Source organism: Bubalus kerabau, chromosome X (assembly GCF_029407905.1).
Source record: "Bubalus kerabau isolate K-KA32 ecotype Philippines breed swamp buffalo chromosome X, PCC_UOA_SB_1v2, whole genome shotgun sequence".
In the NCBI taxonomy this organism is placed as follows: Eukaryota; Metazoa; Chordata; class Mammalia; order Artiodactyla; family Bovidae; genus Bubalus; species Bubalus kerabau.
Genome location: NC_073647.1, coordinates 100,152,339 through 100,177,098, shown reverse-complemented (window position 1 = coordinate 100,177,098; position 24,760 = coordinate 100,152,339). Strand labels below are relative to the sequence as shown.

The following is a 24,760-nucleotide window of genomic DNA, read 5'->3' as shown; positions in this document are numbered from 1 at the left end:
ATCCCTGTCTCTGTCTTTCCCTCTCTGTATGTCTGCCGCTCTCTCTGTCTTCCCCTATCTCTGTCTCCATTATGTCTGTCTGCATCCCTGTCTAATTACTATCTACCTCTTTCTTTGTCTACCTCAGTCTCTGTCTCAGACTGCCTATCTTTGTCACTGTCTGTCTCTGTCTTACTGTCTGTATCTTTCTGTTTCTCTCTGTTTCTGACAATCCCTTTTTTGTCTGGGTCTCTATGTTTCTGTCTCTGTCTCTGTATTTCTCCAGTGCTTCTGTATCCGTCTGTATCTGCATCTCTCTGTGTCTCTTTCTCCATCCGTCTGTCTTTGTCTTTCCCTTTCTGTCCCGACCTGTCTCTGTCTTTCTCCCCACCCCCAACCTTGTTTCTCTCTGACTCTCTCTCTCCCCATCACTATCTCTATGTCTGTTGGCTCTCTTTCAGTGTGTGTCTGTCTTTCTCTGTCTCTCAGTCTGTCTGTCTCTGTCTTTCTATCTGTGTCAATCAGCCTCTGCCTGTCTCCCTGTCTCTGTCTGCTACCATCATTCTTTGCCTTAGTTTGAATGTGTGTCTGTTTGTCCCTGTCTGTGCCCGGCTTCCTCTGCCTCCCTGTCTCTGTCTCCATCTATTTCTACCTGTCTCTGTCTGCCCCTTTCTGTGTATGCCTTTCTACCTGTCTCTTTTGGGGGAGGAGGTATAATATCTGAGTCTGTCCCTCTGTTGGGCTTTCTCAGCCTGCCTGACCAGCTATCTCTGTTTTTCTGTCAGGCTGTCCTGTCTCTGGCTGTTTCTGCATCTGGTTCTGTTGCATCTTTTGATAGTCCATCTCTGCTTCTGCCTGTCTTAAGGAGACAGGAATGAAATGTTATTACAATTCGGTCGACAAACCCTCTTCTGTCATCTTCCCTTCCGGTGGTGTCCTAGAGATAGATGCTGTAAGAAGACAAAGGTTAGCATTCGTGTTCAAAGACACAAGAGACTTAAATAAACAATGACTTATGAAGGAGAAAGCAGTGCCCCAGGGATGTAAGTGGGATGGACACAGACAGCAGACCAGTGTAAATTATGCTACTGTGGAAAGGGTCTATATATAAACAGCACAAAGATGACACTGAAATTTTGATGAAAGATAAATCATGTGCTGGAAAAAGAAAACCATCTTTTTAAGAGGAAAATAAAAAGAAGAGGGAGTGTCCAGCCACAAGGTCTACAGGAAGGTACTTGCCAAGTCTCAGCCACAGAATTTGGACATGAAACTGCCTGGTGAGAGTTAAAATAGCAAAATTCACGTATTTTATATAAGCACATCACATAAGTTTAATCATGCCATTAAACTTAAACTTTTGAATTGGGGTCAGCAAACACACACACACACACACACACACACACACACACTGAAGTAAGTGGATTGAAGCAGGATCCAAGGTTTTTATGTCATCACGTGTTCAGCTAGTAACATGACTCCTAAGACATTCACACACACACACACACACACACACACACACATTTATATTTTATGAGCCCACATGAGGTTCCACCCTTTCCTTGTCCACTCAGCTACCTGGGCCTTGATGCCCTTCCCTTTATTCAAGATAAATCTCTTGAAAGGGGTGTGTCATCTGCCCCCTGTTCTAAGGTTTACTTGCTTGAGTCCAGGCACCATCTATATGTCATAGACTCTCAAATTCATAGCCCATGCACAGACCACTTCTTTGAATCCAGACCTATAGCCAGCAGTCTGCCCCACCACTTGGAAATCTCAAAGGTGGTGCGATCTACAAAGGAACCAAATAGAACTAATAGTCCAGGCAACCAATTTTAATCTAAATGTAGATTCCTTCCTCATTTGAGTAAATAAATAGAAAGACACTGATGCTGGTAAGGAGAAAATAACCAGGATGTTAGCGGAAACTTATACTTCTTCAAGTGTTTGTGTTTCAGAAGTAAAATTTGTCTATTCATGACATTCTAAAGAAAGGTGGCAATTTTTTTTTTCCTAGTAGGTAAGAGAATTGAAATTTACCTCATTTATTTAGACAATACCCAATTGATATATGAACAGTCTTCGGGAATGATTTGTTCTAACAGTGCAGATCAAAGTTTGGTTTAGTCTGTGAACACGTTTTCCATGTCAATTGCTATGATTAGATTCTGAGATCAGACACCAAAGGATAAATTTCACTCCACAGTGTAGCAAAATTCAACTATCAAACTTGGTTTAAAGACTAGCAGGGTAATAAGATGCAGTGCAAGGAACAAAAGCTATCTGGGCAGATTCAAGGTAAGATTTGAATACCCAAAAGATCCTTAATTCTCTGAGAACTATTCATCACATAAACACACTGCATTACATTGGTGATGTCTGTCAATTATTTTAAAAAATAAAAATAGTACATGGTGATGGCAAAAATAGGAATCTACAAGCAGCTGATGGTTTTGATTAGCATGTTTGCAGTACATGGGATTTTATGATGAGTGATGACTCTAAGTGAATTAAAATCATCCAAGCGGTCACGAAGAACATGTTTTGGGTGAAGGCAAGTGGCTGAGTATGGTCCACCACAGGTGAGGAAGACTTCCTGTAGAGGTATATTCTTAAAAATGGTAGCCCCTAGTCATATGTGATTACTTAAATTGATTCAAATTAAATAAAATTGAAAATTCAGTCTCACTCGCAGCATTTGAAGTGCTCAATGGCTACATGTAAACCCGTGGCTACTATACTGTGCACAGTGCAGATATGGAACATCTCTATCAGCGCAGAGAATTCTGTTAGATAGTGCTGTTCTATAATCAGTCATTCCAAGTAAAATTTACGTTTCTTTCTACTTCTGAATACATAGGTCGCCTGGATAACCTATGTGGGGGTGGGTGATGTTTGTGGGGATGGGGAGGAGTTAGAAAAACAGACATACAGAATGGTCACATTTGGATTTACAGGGTCTCATCAAGGTCTTATTTGTCTCACTGTGCTTACTGAGATGTTATGGAGGCTGGGGACAGGGCTTGAGGAAGGTTGGTAGCCACCCAAAGGAACCGTTTGTTTTGGAACCCTGTGCTTTGAATGTGAAGAATTTGATCTAAACTTCTGTGGCCCATACAACATCTGACCTGGTGGTCAGGCCATCATCTCAAACTCATTGTCCAAAACTCAACCTTGGCTTTCTTTCTCCCATTCCACTATCATGAATATCTATTTTCAATATATTTTATGGTTGGTCTTTTACTGTTCATATTGTTACTATCTCCACCAGTATACTAGCCCTCTTCTCAGTCTCTAGGCCTTGAAATCGCTGGTTGAAAGGATACAAAATAAATGTCTTTGTAAACTGAAACTTACATTAGAAATAATAGCATGTGGGGTTATTGTAAATACATTTAGATACAAATACATAAATACATAAATCAAATACATTTGAGTCTTCTGCTTTGCTTTGCCATCAGGTTTAACGTGATGTGATAGTTCGATGCCTCCCAGCTAAAGACCAGCAGGAACACATTTGTAGTTGAACAATTTGAGTTTGTTATTCTTTGCAGTGAAGGAGAACATACACAGTGAAGGAACTGTGGGCCACACAAGTACGTGGGTGATAGAAAAGGGATGTTAAAAGATTTGGGCTTGGGACTTCCCTGCTGGTCCGGTGGATGAGACTTTGCCTTCCAAAGTAGGTGGTGTGGGTTCGCTCCCTGGTTGGGGAAACTAAGGTCCCATATGTCTTGAGGCAAAAACCAAAACATTAAAGAAAAAAAAAAAAAAACAGAAGCAATATGTTAACAAATTCAATAAAGACTAAATAATGGGACCACCTCAAAAAAAAAAAAATAAAGAAATAAAGAGGTGGGCTTGTTTTAGGTGATTTGGGTGAGGTTTTAAAGAAGCAGAGCTTTGATCTGGATTGGATACTGTCAGGAAAACAGGGTATTCCTATGACAGTATCTTAATAAACCTTTTGTATAGAGAGAATAGATTAGAGTGAGGTTAAAGCTACAATTGCTGAAAACAAACAAAGAAACAAAGCAAAGGGGACAACAAAACCCCCAAACTAGCAGTCACTCATACTAGCTAGGAGAGGGATATACGGTGATTTCTACAGTGATTTTGCTTTTGTGTGTACTTAGGAAAAAAAATCACGAAGTGGCCTTTGTTTTGTCTCACTTTATCATGATCTCAGAGTGACAAGGTCTCATGATCTCACCTGAAGTTGGCATTCCCTGAGATGTTTTTCAGTGTCTAATGGGAGAATAACATGTCCTAGCCTGGATGTCAAGAGATATTTTTTTGTACCCCCTTTTGGCCACAAGCCATTAATCCATGTTATCTAGATTATCAACACTGCTCTGATTTTGATGATCAGGAATTTGTTTAGAGAATGTAGTCTGTAGTAGGACATGGATTGGTCTCTCCTGCTCCTTTTGTAGTAGAATGCATCATTGAATACTCTGGTGTGACACGGGCTGTGCATTTAAGACTCCAGACAGGATGCATTGGCCAACTGCAAAACAAGTAATCAAATGAAACACAATGATTATTAGTCCTTGAAACAGGACTTGAAGTCAAGGGCTTGGATTATAAAAACCAGGCAATGAATCCAGCTGGGTTCACCTTTGAGCACCACATGACTTTTGTTAGAATCAAAGACAAGTTTTGGACCACCTTGCTAGTTATTATTTTCCCTAATGTGAGAATATCAATTCACAAAGCCTATATGAATACGGAGTCAGTTATTCTTCGTGTGTGTGTGTGTGTGTGAGAGAGAGAGAGAGAGAGAGAGAGTTGCTCAGTCATGTCTGACTCTTTGCAACCCCATGGACTATAGCCCACGAGGCTCCTCTGTCCATGGTATTCTTCAGGCAAGAATACTGGAGTGGGTTGCCATTCCCTTCTCCAGGGGATCTTCCCGACCCAGGGACTGAACCCGGGTCTCCTGCATTGCAGGCAGATTCTTGACCATCTGAGCCGCCAGAGAAGCCCTTCCTGGTGAGTTTTTAAAAGAAATTGGCTTGACTGTTACTGGATAATCCCTCTCTCTCTAACCCCTCCCCCCTCCCCCACCCGTTTCTGGAAAACAAGATCTGCTGGGATGTTTAGTTTAACAGATCACAAAGTCTCTAGCAATTATCCTGAACACACAAGATAAGTTAGCATATGCCATATGGGTGTTCTATAAGATGTTACATAACAAATAGTACCTCATTGTGGCACGGCCTCTATCAGGAGAATAAGCATCATGTATTACAACTAGAGAAAGCCGATTTTGTGTTCCTCAAGGTAAGTGATGTATTTAGCAGAACTTCCCTTGTGTGGCTCAGCTGGTAAAGAATCCACCTGCGGTGGAGGAGACCTGGGTTCGATCCCTGGGTTGGGAAGATCCCCTGGAGAAGGGAAAGGCTACCCAGTCCAGTATTCTGGCCTGGAGAATTCCATGGACTCTGTAGTCCATGGGGTCGCAAACAGTCCAACACGACTGAGTGACTTTCACTTTCAACCAGTTTCACAAAGCAGGCTGACTATCATGAACAAACGGAATGCCATGAGCAAATTTGACTATAAGGGTCAGGGTGACTCCAGTAATGGAGTCTACCCTTGATTGAGTGGGATATGCCGAGAGGGCACAGGATTGGCCCAGAGGAGCTACCCCACATCTGAGGTCGGGGCGGTGGCCGGGAGAAGCTACCTGACGCCCCCACGCCCGAGGCCAGGGGCGGTGGCCAGGAGAAGCAATCCCAAGTCCGAGGCCAGGGGCGGCGGCCGGGAGGACCAACCCCACATCCAAGGAGCTGTGGCTGCCCGGGCGCAGGAGGGCCTAGAGGAGCTATCCCATGTTGAAGGTCAGGAAGGGCGACTGTGGGGAGATAACCCTCGTGCAAGGTAAGGAAAGGCGGCTGCGCTTTGCTGGAACAGCCGTGAAGTGATAACCCACGCCCATGGTAAGAGAAGCCCAATAAGACAGTAGGTGTTGCAAGAGGGCATCAGAGGGCAGGCACACTGAAACTGTACTCACAGAAAACTAGTCAATCTAATCACACTAGGACCACAGCCTTGTCTAACTCAAAGAAACTAAGCCATGCCCATGGGACAACCCAAGACGGGTGGGTCATGGTGGAGAGATCTGACAGAATGTGGTCCACTGGAGAAGGGAAAGGCAAACCATTTCAGTATTCTTGTCTTGACAACCCCAAGAGCAGTATGAAAAGGCAAAATGAGAGGATACTGAAAGAGGAACTCCACAGGTCAGTAGGTGCCCAATATGCTACTGGAGATCAGTGGAGAAATAACTCCAGAAAGAATGAAGGGAAGGAGCCAAAGCAAAAGCAATACCCAGCTGTGGATGTGACTGGTGATAGAAGCAAGGTCTGATGCTGTAAAGAGCAATACTGCATAGGAACCTGGAATGTCAGGTCCATGAATCAAGGCAAATTGGATGTGGTCAAACAAGAGATTGGTGAGAGTGAATGTCGACATTCTAGGAATCAGCGAACTCAAATGGACTGGAATGGGTGAATTTAACTCAGATGACCATTATATCTACTACTGCGGGCAGGAATCCCTCAGAAGAAATGGAGCAGCCATCATGGTCAATAAAAGAGTCCGAAATGCAGTACTTGGATGCAATCTCAAAAATGACAGAATGATCTCTGTTCGTTTCCAAGGCAAACCATTCAATATCACAGTAATCCAAGTCTATGGCCCAACCAGTAAGGCTGAAGAAGCTGAAGTTGAACAGTTCTGTGAAGACCTACAAGACCTTTTAGAACTAACATCCAAAAAAGATGTCTTTTTTATTATAGGGGACTGGAATGCAAAAGTAGGAAGTCAAGAAACACCTGGAGTAACAGGCAAATTTGGCCTTGGAATACGGAATGAAGCAGGGCAAAGACTAATAGAGTTTTGCCAAGAAAATGCACTGGTCATAACAAACACCCTCTTCCAACAACACAAGAGAAGACTCTACACATGGACATCACCAGATGGTCCACACCGAAATCACACTGATTATATTCTTTGCAGCCAAAGATGGAGAAGCTCTACACAGTCAGCAAACACAAGACCAGGAGCTGACTGTGGCTCAGGTCATGAACTCCTTATTGCCAAATTCAGACTGGAATTGAAGAAAGTAGGGAAAACCACTAGACCATTCAGGTATGACCTAAATCAAATCCCTTATGATTATACAGTGGAAGTGAGAAACAGATTAAAGGGCCTAGATCTGATAGACAGAGTGCCTGATGAACTATGGAATGAGGTTCCTGACATTGTACAGGAGACAGGGATCAACACCATCCCCATGGAAAAGAAATGCAGAAAAGCAAAATGGCTGTCTGGGGAGGCCTTACAAATAGCTGTGAAAAGAAGAGAAGTGAAAAGCAAAGGAGAAAAGGAAAGATATAAGCATCTGAATGCAGAGTTCCAAGGAATAGCAAAAAGAGATAAGAAAGCCTTCCTCAGCGATCAATGCAAAGAAATAGAGGAAAACAACAGAATGGGAAAGACTAGAGATCTCTTCAAGAAAATTGGAGATACCAGGAGAACATCTCATGCAAAGACGGGCTCGATAAAGGACAGAAATGGTATGGACCTAACAGAAGCAGAAGATATTAAGAAGAGGTGGCAAGTATACACAGAAGAACTGTACAAAAAAGATCTTCACGACCCAGATAATCACGAGGGTGTGATCACTGACCTAGAGCCAGACATCCTGGAATGTGAAGTCAAGTGGGCCTTAGAAAGCATCACTAAGAACAAAGCTAGTGGAGCTGATGGAATTCCAGTGGAGCTATTCCAAATCCTGAACGATGATGCTGTCAAAGTGCTGCACTCAATATGCCACCAAATTTGGAAAATGCAGCAGTAGCCACAGGACTGGAAAAGTTCAGTTTTCATTCCAATCCCAAAGAAAGGAAATTCGAAAGAATGCTCAGACTACCACACAATTGCACTCATCTCATACGCTAGTAAAGTAATGCTCAAAATTCTCCAAGCCAGGCTTCAGCAATATGTGAACCATGAACTTCCTGATGTTCAAGCTGGTTTTAGAAAAGGCAGAGGAACCAGAGATCAAGTGGTGAACATCCGCTGGATCATGGAAAAAGCAAGAGAGTTCCAGAAAAACATCTATTTCTGCTTTATTGACTATGCCAAAGCCTTTGGCTGTGTGGATCACAATAAACTGTGGAAAATTCTGAGAGATGGGAAGACCAGACCACCTGATCTGCCTCTTGAGAAATTTGTATGCAGGTCAGGAAGCAACAGTTAGAACTGGACATGGAACAACAGCCTGGTTCCAAATAGGAAAAGAAGTACGTCAAGGCTGTTCATTGTCACCCTGCTTATTTAACTTCTATGCAGAGTACATCATGAGAAACGCTGGACTGGAAGAAACACAAGCTGGAATCAAGACTGCCGGGAGAAATATCAGTAACCTCAGATATGCAGATGACACCACCCTTATGACAGATAGGGAAGAGGAACTAAAAAGCCTCTTGATGAAAGTGAAAGTGGAGAGTGAAAAAGTTGGCTTAAAGCTCAACATTCAGAAAACGAAGATCATGGCATCCGGTCCCATCACTTCATGGGAAATAGATGGGTAAACATTGGAAACAGTGTCAGATTTTATCTTTTTGAGCTCCAAAATCACTGCAGATGGTGACTGCAGCCATGAAATTAAAAGATGCTTGCTCCTTGGAAGGAAAGTTACGACCAACCTAGATAGCATATTCAAAAGCAGAGACATTCCTTTGCCAACAGATTTCTGTCTAGTCCAGGCTATTGTTTTTCCTGTGGTCATGTATGGATGTGAGAGTTGGACTGTAAAGAAGGCTGAGCACCGAAGAATTGATGCTTTTGAACTGTGGTGTTGGAGAAGACTCTTGAGAGTCGCTTGGACTGCAAGGAGATCCAACCAGTCCATTGTGAAGGAGATCAGCCCTGGGATTACTTTGGAAGGAATGATGCTAAAGCTGAAACTCCAGTACTTTGGCCACCTCATGCGAAGAGTTGACTCATTGGAAAAGACTCTGCTGCTGGGAGGGATTGGAGGCAGGAGGAGAAGGGGACGACAGAGGATGAGATGGCTGGATGGCATCACTGACTCGATGGACATGAGTCTGAGTGAACTCCGGGTGTTGGTGGTGGACAGGGAGACCTGGCGTGCTGTGATTCATGGGGTCTCAAAGAGTCGGACACGACTGAGCGACTGAACTGAACTGAACTGAGCTGACACTCCTTTGTCTTAGTCACATAAAACATTATTTCCTTTCAGCCCAGAGCTGACGATAATACAACAAAACAACTCAGCTAAAACTCTGTACTAAGGATTACATAACAACAATGTATCCCACTTGAGGACATGTTTCTCCTTCTTGAGGACCTTCTGACTATCTTATTGTTATCTTACAATGTATATTATGGGAGTAGGACTGGTAAGATCTTTTTACTGTTAGTTCTAATCCTGTCATCTTAAAATGTAAATTATGGGAGTTGGTCTAGGAAGACCTTTACAACCTTGAGTCATTCGTTTGATTTACTGTAATAACCAATTAAAAAAGTATAGAGCTCCCTTGCTAAGACTAGTGAGGGGGCATTCTCTGTCCCCCTTCTGATGTCTATGTCAGAAGCTTTCTCTGTCCCTTTTCATACTTTGATAAAACTCTGCTACACAAAAGCTCTTGAGTGATCAAGCTTGGTCCCTGGTCCCAAAGCTAAATCTTCTTCTTTGGAGATCATGAATCTGATACCGTTCACTGTAAGCTAACATCTTGGGGCTTCGTCCAGGATCTTCAGGACAAGGTAAACACACTCAGAGCTCTAGTCTCTGCTTTCTCAGTATACACGCTTTCTGCTTTACTTTACTAACTCTATGGCGTGCCTGTCTGTGTGAATGTAGAAGGAAAGAGACGTACCGAAATGAGTATGAAATGAGCACTGAGCCCTGCTCTGCAGTTTCATGGTGCCTCGTAATGCCTGAGGCAGCCCCCCAAAAGGGAGCCTTGTTGGGAGTTTATACCGACCTGCCAATGCCAAGAGACACCCAACGTCCCTGCGAGGGGAGTGGCCAGAAAAGGGCAAAGCACGTGGGCTGAACTTTCCTTTCTTGGTCACCTTTTCCTGGTCTCTTCCACAATTTCGTAATTCCATGGGGAGTTAGAACTACTAACCTAATCCGTCAGATCTTAGACTTTCAAGGGACTTGTGATCCATGCCATTACTGTGTACTTTTACTTAGACCCCAAGCTTGGTAGTCATGGGGAACCCAGACTTGCTAGGAGCATGTTCAGGAACGGGGTGGAACTCTAGCTCCAGCAGCACCTTTGGGAACTAGGTGAAGCTCTAGCTTCAGCGGTGTCTCTCTCTTGACTGCTTCCATAGGGGGCCAGAGTCCTAAAAGCGAGTCCTTGCCATACTTGTGCCTCTGAACTACATGGATGGAAGTGCTGCTAGAGAGCATGAGGTTTCTAAGAACATAGGTCAGGAATTCCAGACTGGAAGTACAATGGGCTTCTTCCTTTGGTAGTGCTAGCTCTTAGCAGACCGGAGAAAGCTCTCCAGTGCCTTCTGTCTCAACTCCTTAGGTATTCCTTTTGTGGAATCTGTGAAAATGAGCTGGAAGGATTGGCCCTAATAGCTTGAGGACAAAAGTCACTTTTTCCTCACGGGCCGACCCTCTACCACCTCTTTTGCTGTCACATACACTGGTGTGGTGACACAAAGAAGGGACGTATTGATTGTTGTTTATCCCTTTATAACTCACCGCTTCTACTGTGGTCAGGACTGTACTCAGGAATGTGCACAGGCACTCGTAAGACAGATGCTTCCCCTAGCAGTGCCAGCTTGGGAAACATTCCAGGAAACTACTCTGTTACACCCCAGGTGGCATCAGAGGAAAAGCACAAATCAAACAAAGGTCGTGGTGGTATGGAACTAGAAATCAATTTGGGATGCCATCAGGTCTACCCCTGGTGCATCTCCCCCTTGCCTCGATGGTAGAATGAGCGGGCTGAAGGGAAGGCGCCTGAGTCAGCAAGTGACAGACTAAGTCCGTCTAGGAAAGGAAAAGCTTCGGTGGAAAGTCTGTCTCCACCCCCATCTAGAGCAGGGAGGGACACCTCCGATGGAAAGAAGCAAAGGCGCTGGTTGCCGCTTTTTTCTCTCTTACCGATGCTGCTGCTGCTGATAAGTCGCTTCAGTCGTGTCCGACTCTGTGTGACCCCACAGATGGCAGCCCACCAGCCTCCTCTGTCCTTGGGATTCTCCAGGGAAGAATACTGGAGTAGGTTGCCATTTCCTCCTCCACTCTCAAAGTTCCAGACCCATACCCTTGGATTGTGTCCTGAAAACCTGGGGTAAGTTTGACCCCCAGAGCACAAAGAAGACACACCTGACTTTCCTTTGCAAATCTGCATGGCCACAATATCCATTGGAGGGTGGCAGACAAGGGTGGCCAGTTGAAGGGTCTCTTAACTACGATATTGTTTTACAACTAGACCGGTTCTGTAGAAAACAAGGGAAATGGGTAGAAGTGCCATATGTGTTCCCCTTTTTCTCTCTGTGAGATATACCAGACTTAAGTCCTAAGGGTACAGATTTGGGTGTAAAGCCTTCAGCTCCCTCCTATCCTCTTACTCTGCCTCTGCTTCTGTATCCGGGGCTCACAACTGAGCAAGCTGAGGGTCAAGGCACCCCTCCAGGAAGGGTTGCCTCAGTCTCGATAGAAGTTCAAACAACCCCAGTTCCAATGCAGCCTCAGACTACTCTGGTTTCAATGGGAACTCAGACAGTCAAAGTAGAGAAGGTGCAGATAACCAAAACTAAGGTAAAATACGAGAAAGAGGATGAGGATGAGAAAAAGCAGGTTTCTCTAATCTATCCCTCGGAACGTATGTGAGGCGTAGCTAGAGGGGCTGAGGAACAGCCACACAACTTACTGCCTCTGCAGGAGGCCCCCACTGGGAAAAATAACCAATCCATAAAAATCCATAAGCCCTTTTCTTACCCAGAGGTACAACGGATAAAGAGAGATCTGGGAGACTAGAGGATCCAGAAAAGTACATAGAAGCCTTTACAGGACTCACTTTACTTTATGAGCTTACTTGGAGAGATGTAATGTATGTCTTGGGACAGACGCTGACTCGTGACTCGAGAGCTTGAGTTTTGGGGGAAGTTACTATTTTTGGAGATGAATGGCTTGAACGTGAGACAAGGGGAAAGAGGGAACACGAACTAGCCCTCCTCCCTACAGGGAGCCAAGCAGTTCCCATAGCAGAGCCAGACTGGGATTATCACAAAGAGGAAGGGAGACAGGAGTAGACCCTCTTTGACAATTGCATTATTGAAGGGCTTAAGAGAGCTCGAACGAAGCCTCTAAATTATGCTAAGTTGGCTGACATAGAACAGGTAGAGAAGGAAACTCCTGGTAAATTCCTAGACAGGCTACGGGAGGCTCTCCACAAGTTTACTGACATTGATCCCAAATGTGCAGAGGAGAAATGATCTTAAAAGATAGATTTCTCACTCAGTCACCCAGTCGGCTCCAGATATCTGCTGTAAGTCACAAACACAGGCGTTTGGGCCAAATCAGTCTTTAAAACAGTGTTACAGCTGGCTCAGATGGTATATTGCAGTAGAGAATATGAGAAGGGGGAAGGACAACAGAAGAGAACCAAAGAAAAGGCTCAGGCTCTAGTGATGGCTATGAAAACTGCTATGAATCAGCCTGAAGAGAAAAATGTCCAGAGGAAGCCAGGTGAAAAGGGATGGGCTTGCTATTACTGTGGAAAGGAGGGGCATCTCAAGCGAAGTTGCTCTCAGGTGTCTAAGCCGCCCCTGGCTCCCTGTCTGGTCTGTAAAGGACCACCCTGGAGGAGAGACTGCCCCCAGAGGCACAGGTCCCAGGGGTCAGACTCTCAGGACAATCAGGACTGAAGGTGCCCAGGGATCCCCACACAAGCTCCTGTCCTAATGACACCCGAGGAACACCGGGTATTAATAACTGTGGGGGGCCAATCAGTCGACTTTCTTTTGGACACTGGGGCAACTTTCTCTGTGCTCACTGAAGCCCCTGGTCTGCTTTCCTCCTGATCCACTACTGTAATGGGACTGTCAGGATGAGCCAAAGGCTATGACTGAAATATTCAGTCATCCTTTAAGCTGCAACCGGGACTCTGTGCTGTTTTCCCACGAGTTTCTGATCATGCCAGAGTCCCCCTCACCCCTTCTCGGGAGGGACAGACTGAGGAAGGTCCAGGCCTCTGTAGTCATGAATATGGAGTCTGCTCTTTCTCTCCCATTGATTGAACAAAATGTAAATCCTAAAGTGTGGGCTGATGGAGGAACTGTGGATCGAGCACAAAATACTGTTCTTGTCCTTATCAAGTTCAAAGACCCTCACCTATTTCCACATCAAATGCAGTATCCATTAAAGCCCGAGGTTAAGGAATGGGCGAAATCTTACTGTACTGACTTGTCATGATGTAAGTGGGATCTTAAACTCTAAAGTTCAGAGCAACAACGCTCCACCTTTAAAGCTGCTGTAACTCAAGGGGTGTCGAAAGCTCTAGGAATCGAGTATCACTTACACTGTTCCTGGAGACCCTAATCTTCAGAAAAAGTTGAAAAGGCTAATGACATTATTAAGAGACATCTACGTAAATTAACTCAAGAGACACAGGACGATTGGCTTAAAGTTCTACCCATAGCTTTAATGAGGGCTCAGACTGCCCCTAAAAAGGAAGGACCGTCCCCCTTTGAATGTATCTACGGAAGACCCTTCTTATGCACAGACATTGTTATAGACCCTTAGAATTAGAATCAGCCTTAGAATTAACTATGTGACGCAGCTTTCAGCCTTTCAACAGACATTACGGAAACTCTGGGAGGTGACTCCTGACCCAGCCGGAGTCAAACAAGCCTCTGAACCAGGCACCGAGGTCTTGAAAAAGACATTGGGATCTGGAGATCAATCTCTCGAGCCCCTCTGGGAAGGCCCTTGCCAGGTTATTCTTTCTTCTCCCACAGCTGTCATGGTGCCAGCAATTGATTCCTGGGTGCACCACACTCAAGTTAAGAAGTGGCACCCTGACCAAAACTAAACAATGTCATTTGACGTCTTTATCCTCTAAGCTTTTACCTCTTACTTTTCAGATGGGCCTGACAATCGACATGGGCCTGCTTCTGCTGACTCCAAACGTCCCGAGTCTGCCATTTGACCCTCAAGACAACGCCTTTCTGTCCTGGGCTCATTCTTATGCTGCATTCCACAATCGGTCTAATTGCTGGGTCTGCGGAGTGCTCCCCTCTTCATCAGTTGAAGGGTTCCCATGGTGGGTTTTTCCATTTCAAGGAAAAGACTTTCTTCAACTCTGTGAAAATATCTTCACCAACAACAATCACATGTGATGCCTCTCTTTAATCTGATGACATCTAGCAATCCTAAAATGGACTGGTGTAACACTCTGTACCTTAACTATGGCTATAATGTGACTTTCAACTTTGATCGTACAGCATCTTGATTTAATGTCTATTTTGCTGAACATTAAGAAAGTAAATGGGTCTAGATCTCATGGTTTCCTACCTAATGTTTATCAAATATGGGATGAGGTCATATGGCTAACTCCTGAAAAGGGACGCCTACTACCTAATGCTCCCAAACACTGGGAACAAATAGAGCCATCCCCAGAAGTTAGCTGACAACTTAATTAAAACGATCGGAAACAATTGGGGGTTTTGCCTCAAGAAATATGCAATGTAATCATTCCTGTGTTTTCCAATTCCAGTTCAGGCCCTCCTTTTGCCTCGCCAGGAACTCACTGGGACTGGATCGCTCTGTCACGCTGGTTTGCTCCAAACAGGACCTATTGGATATGTGGCTCTTATCTATGGGCATGGCTTCCCCCTGGCTGGATAGGGAGGTGCACCCTAGGTCTAGCTTTTACTCGTGGCTTCATATTTTCAGAGCTTCCAGAGAATCCTGCTGATCTGCCACAGCTTAAAACTCGCTGGGCAAGGTCTGTATTTCACTGGTATGATTATCTGGCTGCAATATCCATCCCCTCTCTGGGGACACAGATGTTATGCTACGAGTTGATGCTCTGACTAACTTAACTCAACAGGCTTTACAAGATTCTCAAAAAGCTAGTTCAGCCCTTAATGCTAAACAAATACAAATTAGAAAGGCGGTTTTACAAAACAGATTGGCCTTAGATATTCTAACAGCCGCACAAGGAGGAACTTGTGCCAGTATTCATACCCAAAGTTGCACACATATACCAGATATGAGTACTAATGCTACTCACATACTAAACACATGAACAAGATGATTCAGGCTATGGATTCTCTCAAAGCTTCAGACACCTCACTTTGGGAAAGGTTAACTAGCTCCCCATGGTAGAAAACTATCTTAATTGTAGTAATTCTAATTGTTCTGTTTTTACTGTTTGCTCCCTGCATCTGCAACTGTGTAACTGGATTTGTTTCTAACCGTCTGAAAGCTTTTAATTTACAAATGGCTGTCCAGGCTCCTAGGAGTGCCACAGCCTCCTTCAACTATTACTTGGGGCCCCTAGATCAGAGACCCTCAAAATGAGGGCTAGGAGAATATGTTGCCTCAACAATTTAGGGATGATGCCCCTCAACAGCAGGAAGTAGTTATGGAACAAAAAACGATGCCCCTTTCCCTTGGCAACATCATTCTCCTAAAAGAAAAGCGGGGAATGAGAGAGTCAATTTCTAGGTAGGTTGATAAAAGTCCGGGATCCCCAAAGAGGAGAGAGCATCTGGTGTTCTCAAAGAGGAGGTAGGGGTCTGGAGTTCTCAAGGAGGAGAAAAGGACAAACGTGTTTGTTTGTTTTATTCATAAAACATTTTTTTTTCCTTAGCCTTGAGCTGATGATTGTACAACAAAACAACTCAGCTTAAACTCTGTACTAAGGATTACATAACAACAATGTATCCTGCTTGAGGATATGTTTCTCCTTCCTGAGGACCTTCTGACTAATCCTGTTATCTTACAATGTACATTATGGGAGTGGGTCTGGTAAGATCTTTCTACTGTTAGTTCTAATCCTGTCATCTTAAAATGTAAATTATGGGAGTTGATCTAGGAAGACCTTTACAACCTTGAGACATTCTTTTGATTTACTGTAATAACCAGTTTAAAAAGTATAAAGCTCCCTTGCTAAGACTAGTGAGGGGGCATTCTCTGTCCCCCTTCTGATGTCTATATCAGAAGCTTTCTCTGTCCCTTTTCATACTTTAATAAAACTCTGCTCCACAAAAGCTCTTGAGTGATCAAGCCTGGTCCCTGGTCCCGAAGCTAAATCTTCTTTGGAGATCACGAATCTGCCACCATTCACCGTAAGCTATCCTCTAAACCAGAAGAACAGCTTAGGTTAGGGGCAGGTAGACCCTTCTGAAAAACATCCATTGCCACTGATGATGAAAAGAAATTGTGTGAAGAGGCTGATAGAAAAAAACACCAGTTTTGAAGGGCTCTTCACTGCTCGGGATGGATTTTATGCTGCAGCTATCACCTGAGGGGTACCCTGTAGACCACACAATTACACAGTTCCTGCATGTAATGCCTGAGTATTCCATGCCATTATCTATGAATTCACCTGAGCCACTCACTGATACCATTAAAAGTATTGGCATACTTGCTTGATAAATACGGAAACTCCCAGACAAAAGGCTGTCTCCCATCATCAACTGGAATCATTCTGGCACTAGGGGGAGAACATGCACTGTCACTGCTGAAAACTGCTGCAAGTGGAATCCAGTGGAATCCCAGAAACCTGTACTGTGGCTTTTTGATGTATTAACACATCTGTGAAGATAACTAAAACATCTGATAACTGAATGACATTGTCCTACCTCTCGGGACATTTTGAGTCAGCTTCAGGTAGTAGGGATGGGACATCTTTTCCTATAGATTCCAAGTAGGGCTGTCTTCCTTACACGTTTTTCCCCTCAAGGGCTAGTGACTCCTCATTAAGTCAGTCTTATCACATGTAATCAAAACAGCAGTACCGAGCAGATGATTCAAGCCACGATTAAGGAAAACAAAAAGCCAAAGATCAAGCCTCTTCCAACTCTTCTCAAGAAGTTCCTTTAACTCTAGCTCCTGAGGAGTCTGGCTGAACACATCTATACTATGTCTATATCTATATCTATATCTATATCCATATCCACATCCATATCTATATCTATCTGTATCTTTTTCTAGATGGTCCAGCAGTGAAAAAGAATTCATCTTGGCCAAGGGGACTCTGAAAGGACTAAAACAGGCATGATGAAAGGTCTCCAATTTCTCCCTTTCTTTCTTCCTTTCCTCTTCCTTCCTTTGCTTTCCTTTCCTCTCGTTTTTTTTTTCTTTTGTTCTTTTTTTCCCCAATCCTTTCCTTCCTTCCTTCCTTCCTTTCCTTTCTACCTCCCCCACTTTGCAAACTTTGGCTACAAGGCTTGAAAAACTTTTCTCAGAAAATACTGCTCTGTTGTTTATTGAGGTTGCATCAATCACCCCAAGCAAACAGCACACAACCAGGAACAACCTCCAACTGTGACTTGCAGTTAAAGAAGAAAACTGCTGCCTAATCCAAAACAGCAAGAACATCTTTCTTGCTACCCTATAAAACTCTGACCTTGCTTAAATTGTCACTTACTCTTCATTTGCTCCTTGGTACATGTCAATGGAATACAGCCACAAACCTCTATTTGAATCACATATCAGTCTGTTGTAACAGATCTTAAACCTTTCATCTCCACTTGATTATTTTAATAAGAGGAATATATTCCTTGAAATATTTATGAACAAAGGTATTCACTATAGTACTAATTATAGTAGAAATAATTAGGGAAGTAGTTGAATAATTATGATAAAACATTTGATGGACTTTTGGGTATCCATACAATTAAGTTTTTCATTGTATTGAATGGTAAAAGAGCATTTTAAATTCTTTTTATTCCAAAAGGTAGTGTAAATACAGTATGTATGTGTATGTATGTAGATATGTACCTATATAGATAGCTATATCTATATACCTACATACATGCATGCATTTCTGGAGAAAAGGAGTGAATGAAATGCAGTAACATCTTTGCAGTGATTTTCTCTGGGCAGAGAGATTCTGGGTGGTGAATGCAGTCATCTCAATGCCTCCCCAAAGTTTCTAATTGCCACAGTACATACACTGAGGATGGAGAGACTTTCACAGGAGCTCACAGAATGTTAGGATTTCCCTTCCAGAGTCAAAATTGCAGCATACAAACTGCCAGTAACATTGGCCCAGGTATGATTTACTGCAGGCATGTAAATTTCGAACCTCAGTCTTTGGGGACAGCTCTATATTTAGAGAAGAAAGACCACAAAAGAGACACTGTAAAGAAGCTTAACAAAGCACAGAGAGAATTCCACCAGGAAAGCAGGCCAGACTCTTCCACAAACATGACCACAGGGCTACAAACACTACTTTTGACTAGTTTCTAGTCTCCCAACCAGGGGCATGTGCTGAGACGTTAAGGAGAGTAAACCATATAAACTAGCTGGAGCAATTTAAGCTATACATAGGTATTATGCTTCTGGTCAATATAGAATGACAGCACAAATAGGCATCCCTGTAATATTAATGATAGCAAACAACCTAAGTGTTCAACCTGTCGCACAGAGTCGGACACGACTGAAGCGACTTAGCAGCAGCAGCAGCAGCAGTATGACTAAGAGTGGGCAAGGAAGAAGCTGCTATAGGGATAATCGTGCCAGCATGACAACATGTCCCTCGATCTGAGAGGATAGCAACCCATAAAACATTTACAGGGAGGGCAGGAAATGGGTAGATATGAGAAGGATAAAGGCACTAAATCTTCAGCTTTCATACAGGATAGCCAGTATATACTGTTCTATTTCTGACAGTAACTGAAAATTAGAGACATAAACAAATTTTGTATACATTAGCAACATGCAGAGGGTGGGTTATGTGAAAACTCAGATTGTTATGATTTAGAGTTTCTGAGTGAGTGAGTCTGAGATGGGTACTGTAAATTCCCAGGTTATGCTGATGCTGCTGGTGCAGGTACCATGCACTGAAAACCACTGACCTAAAGACACCAAGAGTAGAGTTAAAGATAGGACGAATATGTGTGTGTCCGTGTGTGTGTGTGTGTTCATTTGTATTATTTTTCAGGTTCCACATATAAGTGATATCATGCAGTACTTGACTTTCTCTGACTTATTTCACTAAGTATAATGTTCCCTAGGTCCACCCACGTAGATGCAAATGGCAGAATTTCACTGCTGCTGTGAGCATTAGGATGCATGTATCTTTTTGAATTAATGTTTCTGTATACACCTGAAATTAAAATAATATTGTAAATCAACTACATTTAAAAAGAAGAGATAGGCTAAGAACCTTACAAATGAGCAGAAAGGGTAAAAAGGAAATTGGCAACAGCACCAACCATATAAAAAATTGAAGAAAACAAAGAAAACACAAGCATATATTGTATAAAGCAATATGATGTAATAATATGTGTCATGTCATAACTATAGTAGCAATATAGAGAAAAGACAAAGAGGTTAAGAATTTGTCTGTTCATTTTCCCTTGTGAGATTCTGTCTTTTTACTCAGAGAAAAGGATCTGGAATAAATAATTGGCCATAACTTTACGACAATCCAAAAAAAAAAGGCCAAACAAAAAACCCCTGCTACAGACAGGGTTCTGAGTCACTAGCCAGGATGAACTCTCGATGGGAGTGAGAGTAACTAGAGATGTCAAGAAGCCTAAATATGGAGCTCACAGCCAACCACATCCAGAAGTCAAGATAAAGAAGACAAGCAAAATCTAAGGAAGGTAGGAGGAACACCAGGAAAAAAAAATGGTTCTCTAGAAGCCAGGTGAAGAAAAAGTTTCAAGGAGGAAGGAGTGATCAATTGCCTCAAATGCAGCTGAGAGGGTCAAGTAAGATGAAGACCAGGGAAACAGCAATTGGATTTAGCAACAGGGAGATCATTTGTGACCCTGATACAAGCAGTTTCAGCGGAGAATTAAGAGAGAAAGCCTGAGTGGAGTATGTTTATGTGAGAATGGGAGGAAAGGATTTGGAGACAGTGAAAATAGATATGCATTTGAAGGATATCTGCCAGAAAGAGGAAGAGAAAAATGGTATGGCAGCTGGGGGGCGTAAGTGGGGGAAGTTACAGCATGTCTGTTTACTGACAAGAATGAAAGAGAAAAAGAAGGAAAGAGAGGGAGTGGGTGGGAGAATTTCTAAAGCAACTTCCTTGGGAAACTGTCAAGTATGAGTGGGACCCCAGTGCATGAGCGGAATGAAATGGCTTTAGATAGAAGCCCTGGAGTTCATTTGAAACACTGGACGAAGTGCCAAGTATCATGAGCACAGGTGGCATGCAATGACAGTGGGAGTTTGTAGACGTTCTTCTCTTATTGCCTCTATGTTTTTAGTGAAGTGGAAAACAAAGTCAGTGGCAGTGAATGAGGATAGGAGAGAGGATGACAGAGGTATGAGGAGAGAGACAATGTAGGAAAGGGTCATCCAAGAGAGCAAGAGAATGAATGAGCTAGGGCATTGGTTCTTAACTCCAGCTTCATGGTAGAATTACCTGGAGAAAGATAGGGGTCTAGTTTCATTCTTTTACATATCCAATTGCCCCAGTGCCATTTATTGAAGAATGACTACTCCATTAAATATTCAATGAATATTCTTGGCTCCCTTCTCAAATAGTAGTTGACCACTGAACTTGTGGTGATCATGATTTCACTATATCTATAAATCAAGTCATTATGCTGGACACTATACATTTATATAGTGCTGTATGTCAAATATATCTCAATGAAACAGAACAAAGACAAGATTTTTTTCAACCAAATACCAAAAAACAAACAAAAGAATCACCTGGAGAGCTGTTAATGGTTTGTACTACCAATTAAATGCAGACTTTCTAGACACAGAGTCAGAGCATTGGTATTACTACAAGCTCTTATATCTTTTTCTAATATTCAGCCACGATTGGAAAGATCTGGACTAGGAAAGTGTAGTACTATTTTCAGACAACTTTAAAGACCCACTTGAGATTCATGGTCATGGATTTAAGATGGTACCATTCATCACGGTTTCTCTAGCTACATTCAACTGGGCATTGGAGACCTGCAGGTTTTAAGCAGGTATGGAGATGATCTGACAGAAATGGAACTTTGGTATGAGGTAGAGGGTGGGTGACACGGCGGGGGGTGGGGGGGTGGGGAGGGAGATTTGAGGTTATTTATACATAGGAGAGGTATTTTAATAATTGATCAAAGGCCTGAAACTGGGTAAGGAGGGAAACAAGGACATAAAAAGTGTGAAGAACAGTAAAAATTTGCAGGGCTAATGGAGAGTAGGTCCCATTGGGGGTTGTCGAACTGTCAGTTTCAGGGCACTTGGGAAGTGGGTTGGAGAGAGGAAGTATTTATTGGGACATTGCAATGCTTGAAATTGACATGATTTGCAGTTATTGATGACAGAGTCCAGGGCAGTACTTTCAAAAGAGTGATAATTCCAAAACCTAGTGCATGTTTTGGAAATGTGTATGGGCGGTTTTGAATGTCAAAAGATAGATGTGGGGTGGGGCGGGCGGAAATTCCCTAGCGGCCCAGTGTTTAAGACTCTGAGCTTCCACGGCAAGGATCACGGGTTTGATCCTTGATCGGGGAACTAAGATCCTGTCTGCTGTGCAGTGTGACCAAAAACCAAAAAAAAATTAAAAAATGAGAGAGAGTGGAGGTCGGAGACCACAAACCAATCTCTAAAAAAGAAAGAAAGAAAAAAAAAGATGGGAGGGAATTACTGGTGATCAAGATCAGGGATGTGCAGAACATCCCTTAAGTGGAAGATAACATGGTCGTCAAATAGCTTACTGAATACAAGTTGAAGTGAAAAAGCCATTTAAATGCATCCCAAGGTAGAAACAAACTCCATTTTGTGGATAACCGCAAATCATACAGTTTACACAGTTTCAATATGGACTGACATTTCTATATTATATATGAAATGATCATGTAAATCAAGGAAACATTGTATTGTGTTTATTCTTTCACAGTTTCACCAATAACTGTGTACCCGTTCAGAAAATCGTATCTCTGAAAGGCAACTGCAACGTGTGGCGTTGTACTGGAGTAGCCAGTACAGTACACCTGATTTGATATGATTTGGAATTCACAGGAATTTTGTGAATAGGGAGAGGAATAAAGGTATTTGGCCCTCATTTCACATTGGGTAAAATACAGTATCTACCCCACAGTGTCCTTGTGGCTATATATTATTTCCATACCAATCAACATTTTCAACAGTCCTTGGCAAGTAGGAAGACTTAGGCAGGTGTTAGCTGTTATTTATATTATCATCATCATCACTGTCTTTGTAGTCATTATTATTCTAGAGATCCAGAAGGTACGGGTTATTTTGAAGTTTGTGGCAGACACTGTCTCCAAGATGAGACAACTTCTTTTTCTATTCATTTGTCTCCCACCCCTCTTGAACACCAAAGAGGCAAGCCTGAGTATCAGCTGGTGCCTCTTACATAGAAAATGTATAAAGAGGCCCGATGTCAAGACGATACAGGGGGAAGTGCCTAGAAAGAAGAGCGTAAAACAGGCATGAAACAGGAAAAGTCCCCTCTGTTCACTGTTGCACATTCCGAGAGGGCTCAGATTTTATTTATCTTGGAATTCACATCGTTCTATTTCCTTCCTCAGGTTTTCTTGCATACAAATTTTCCCATGAAACGTCTGTCCCTGTGCAAAGAATATTTTACTCAAACCCCCTTGTTTTCCTGGAGAACCTCTACCCTTCTTTCAAGCCCAAATTGAAGATGACATTGGTTAAAAGAGAAGAGGAACAACCTCTGGGAAATTATCTATTTCTTAAAAGTAATGAGAAAACTGGCAATCAAACTGCAAGCTTTCTGGTGTTTTAACTTGTCCCGTTTCCATTCCATCCCCAGCTTCATGGCAACTTTGAGAAACAACAGCCTGAAACTGCAGTGAACACCAACAGCCTGGTAGCTGCCAGAGAGAACAGAACAGGACTGGAATTCCATCCAAGACCCATTCCCAGAAAATTGTTATTATTTGACCTGTCTGGTGATTCCCTGGAAGCCCGGTGGACAATCACTCACAAGGTTGTCTTTATTTGGTCTGACTCAGAGCTCACCCGATGGGAAACAAGTTTTCCCCAGGGACAATCGTCAAAAACTGTTAGAGGCAATAGGACCACAACTGCCTCCAGAAGTAGATAAACAGGTGGAGAAGACAGTAGGATAACCAAAATGTTAAAAGGAAAATTAGAGAATAGATATGTCCATGTAGAGCTTTGAAAAGCTCCCATATATTCCTGGGGATGTAGAAGGCTGTGCATAAGATTGTGCCTGTGATCAGAAAAGACATGAAAAGACTGTAAGCTGTCTTATTCAGGCTGACCTTGAAGCTCCTTGCAAGGAGAAAGTGGAAGCTAAGGCAGGATTGTCAATGAAGGGTTGTGACTGAAGGGTTGAAGGTAAGTCCTAACAGGTACACAGAGCCCCATGGCACACTGGGAAACTTATTGATTCCAGGTATTTAAGGAACTCATCTCTGTCTGTCCAGTTGTTAACAGACCACTGGCTAACCATCAGAGCCTTTCGTGGCCACATATGACAAAGAATACAGACTTTACATAACTATTTCAGAAAATCGTCACACAAATAGAACTATGACAATAACAGTGACAAAAACCGGGGTGGGACTGAGGATCAGACATATGATTTTCATGGTTGCCGTAATATGTTATATAAAATATGCAGTTTTCAAGGGGAAAAAAAGAACCTCAGGAGACATACAAAATATATGAAAACAAATTCCAAACACAGGAAAAAGACACACTCAATAGAAACCATTACTGAGGAAGCCCAGACATTGGCCTTACTAGCCAAAGTCTTTAGTCTTCTATTTTAGCATGTAGAAATCTCTAAAATCATCTATTTTAACATGTGCAAAAAGAGAAACTGATGCAAAGAGAGTGATCTGAATCTCTGGACAGGGTGACTGGTGAAGGACTTTCTCTGCCAAAGCCAGCGTGTAAACACTGGAAGAGATGCCGACATCTCCAAATGAGCAGACACCAACACGAGGACACAAAGATCACAAATAATCAGGGAAACATGACAGGAAATGAATAAAGTTCCAATATCTGACCTTAAGGAAATGGAGAACGATGAACTGTCTGACAAAGTATTCAGAATAATCCTCTTAAAGAAATTCAGTGAACTGAAACAAAACACAGATTTTTTTTAAACTAAATGAAATGAGGAAAATAATACATAAACAAAATGAGAGGTGCAACAGAAAAATCAAAACCATTGAAATAACACCAATCAGAAGTCCAAGAGTTAAAGAGTACAATGATGGAACTGAAGAATGCAATAGAGAACTTCAACAGCAGACTCGACCAAGCAGAAGAAAAAGCCAGTGATCTCAAAGACAGGTTATCTGAAATTATCAAGCCAGAGGAATCAAAAAGAAAAAAAGAGAAAGAAACAGGTAAAGATAGCCTAAGTCAATTATTGGATACCATTAAGAGAAAGAATCCATGCATGACTGGAGTCCTGGAAGGAGAGAAAAGGAAGAAAGGAGCAGACAGTTTAATTAAAGAAGTAACAATAACCCTGTATACGAGACAGCAAAAGAGACACTGATGTATAGAACAGTCTTATGGACTCTGTGGGAGAGGGAGAGGGTGGGAAGA

The 24,760-nt window shown here is 42.7% G+C and overlaps 1 long non-coding RNA gene and 1 pseudogene across 1 annotated transcript; both read left to right on the top strand.

Moving 5' to 3' along the window:
- Nucleotides 1-5,097: 5,097 nt before the first annotated feature.
- Nucleotides 5,098-16,281, top strand: LOC129639622 (endogenous retrovirus group PABLB member 1 Env polyprotein-like; annotated as a pseudogene).
- Nucleotides 16,282-20,794: 4,513 nt separating this feature from the next.
- LOC129639805 (uncharacterized) lies at nt 20,795-22,268 on the top strand. The gene is made up of 3 exons (XR_008708614.1): nt 20,795-20,913; nt 21,005-21,165; nt 22,080-22,268. It is a non-coding gene; the product is annotated as an uncharacterized LOC129639805 (long non-coding RNA).
- The last annotated feature ends 2,492 nt before the right edge of the window (nt 22,269-24,760 follow it).